Source organism: Canis lupus, chromosome 26 (assembly GCF_048164855.1).
Source record: "Canis lupus baileyi chromosome 26, mCanLup2.hap1, whole genome shotgun sequence".
Classification (NCBI taxonomy): domain Eukaryota; kingdom Metazoa; phylum Chordata; class Mammalia; order Carnivora; family Canidae; genus Canis; species Canis lupus.
This window is the reverse complement of record NC_132863.1, coordinates 29103052-29105762: the sequence shown is the minus strand read 5'-3', so window position 1 is coordinate 29105762 and position 2711 is coordinate 29103052.

Here is a 2711-nt window from a genome sequence, read left to right as displayed (position 1 = left end):
GCTCCGTGCTAGACACTTCACATGCACTCACCTCGTTGCATCCTCATAGCAGAGAAGGCAGGAACTGTTGCTGCATCCATCTTGCAGAAAAGGAAGCTGAGGCTCAGAGAGTTTAAGTAACTTCCCTGGAGCCCCACACAGCTGGTAAGCAGGGAAGCTAGACTTTGAGATTTAGACTGACCTTCCACCACTGATGCTTTGAAACCGTGTTCGGGTGATCTTTTGGTGCTTGGGTTCACAAACAGGGGCGTGTACCTGGGGCCTTGAAGAAACAGGATATCTGGAGAGATAGGTGACATTAACCCATGACAGAGACCTCAGAGCTACACATGAGCAAAGCATGAGTTCAGGCAGACTTTGTAAAACTGACTTTTTCCACAAGTTATCTGCGTGCAACTGGCTGAGTTGCTTAACCCACTGTGTTAACGGGACCTGAGTGTTGCCCTAGACTCAAAATGGTCTTTCTGCCTCTGTGATCTATCAGACACTCAGCATGTGAAAAGTGCTCAACTGTACTTGTAAGAAAGCTGAGCTAAAAACAAGATACAATTAGCATAGACTAAAAAGAACGAAGTTGTCCAGTCAAGAAGGTCAATATATAAAACCAAACTCGAGCCCACCCAGTGAGGCTATAATTAGAAATAAAGAAAAGAGAGAAAATTATACTATTATAAACTCATTATATAAGTTCAATTTAAAGCATGCGTCTATATAATTTTGATGGACAAAAATGTTGGGGATATAACACACTTGAGTGTGTGTGACATCTTACTAGTGTCTCAATACTCAAAAAATATAGGGGCGCCTGGGTGGCTCAGTGGTTGATCATCTGCCTTCAGCTCAGGGCGTGATCCCGGGATCCTGGGATCAAGTCCCACTTCTGGCTCCCCCACAGGGAGCCTGCTTCTCCCTCTGCCTATGTCTCTGCCTCTCTTTCTGTGTCTCTCATGAATAAATAAATAACATATTTTTTAAAAAATAAAAAAATTAAAGTATTAAAAATACTCAAAAATATAATAACGATCAAATTCAAATAAAATATGTACAGAACTCTGGAGTTTGAAAAACTGCTGGAAGTAAGGATGTTGTTTCTGTTTTGTTTTAAATAATAAAGGGAAGGCAACACAATTCCTTTGTTCATTGATTGATAAATATTGAGCATGGCTGAGGGGATGAGGCTGTCTTATAGTGAATTCAGTGCTAAAAGCCTCAGGATCACAAGGAACAAAGAGATGAAGGGAGGAGAGGGAAAGGGAGGGAAGGAGAACAGCCCTAATAGGTAGGTAGGTAGATAGGTGCATGGATGGATGGATGGATAGATAGATAGATAAATGATAGATATGTCTCTGGCTTTTTACAACTGTCTCTCAAAAAGAGCACATGTCCTGAGGTCCTGAGTGATTTTTGCCTGGGATGGGACACAGCACCCAACTCACAGGAGCTCAGTGAATACACTGTATGAATGAAATGAGCTCCCTGAGCTCCCCCTCTTCTCCCTGAGCCTAGAAGTTGTTCTCACACCAAGGAGTTCTGTGGGCTCCGTTATCCTAGGACTAGGATCCCCTATTCCCTAAATCTGCTCTCCACATCAGTCTCTGGGTCATGGGGTGAAATGAGTAAGGCAATGGGGCTCCCTGGCCGTAGGTGTGTTCTGAGCTAGAAATCTTTGGAGGGCAATTGGGCAGGATCCATTAAGATTCTAACTGTTTCTTTGAAACCTACAGTTATACTTCCAGGAATGAGTTTTACCCACACAAATCTAAATGTCCATTAGCCAGGGACCAGTTTAAATGAGCCAAAGGACAAAGGACAGCCATACGGTTGGATTCTGGGGAGCTATTATAAATGAGTTAATTTTGATATTACTCACCTATAAAGTTGTCCATAACATTAATTAAAGTATAAAAGGAAGCCTAGAAGCACATGGGCCGCATGATCCTATTTGTGTAGAAGCAAACACACAGAGGTTTGTATATGTATATATATACCAAGGAATGTGTAACATTCTTAAATGTTAACAGTAGTACATTCTGGAGAATAGGCATATACACGTCTATACTGTCTGAATTTCTATAATAACACTATAACATGCCATAATTATAGTTGGGGAGAAATGGCTTTTTAAAAATTCTAGTCTGGCTGTCAGAGGCATGCTGACTAGGAAAGAGGGGTGACATAGTTCTCAACCGAGGTGACCAAACAGTCACAAGGACCCAGCTGAGATTTTGTAGCTTAAGGTCCTGAATCCTGAGACACGAGGGTGGCTCAGAGGTTTAGTGCCTGCCTTCTGCCGAGGGCATGATCCCAGGATCCCGGATTGAGTCCCACGTCGGGCTCCCTGCATGGAGCCTGCTTCTCCCTCTGCCTGTCTCTGCCTCTCTCTCTCTCTGTGTGTGTGTCTCTCATGAATAAATAAATAAATAAAATCTTAAAAAAAAAAAAGTCCTGAATCCTGAACCCCAAATAAACCTTTGGGTCCCTAATACTCCCTAATACTCTCTGCATTCAGAGGAAGGGAAAACAGCACATATGGGGTGTGTATATGAATATATTAGAGCATGAATGAGTGCATGAATAAATCAGTGAACCATAAGGTGGATGGGTAGAAAAACAAATGAGTGGAGGAGTAAATAAATGCTTGGAATGAGTAAACAAGTTAATACCTGAATAAATGAACTTCTGATTTGTAACAAAAAAATCTAACTTGTTGT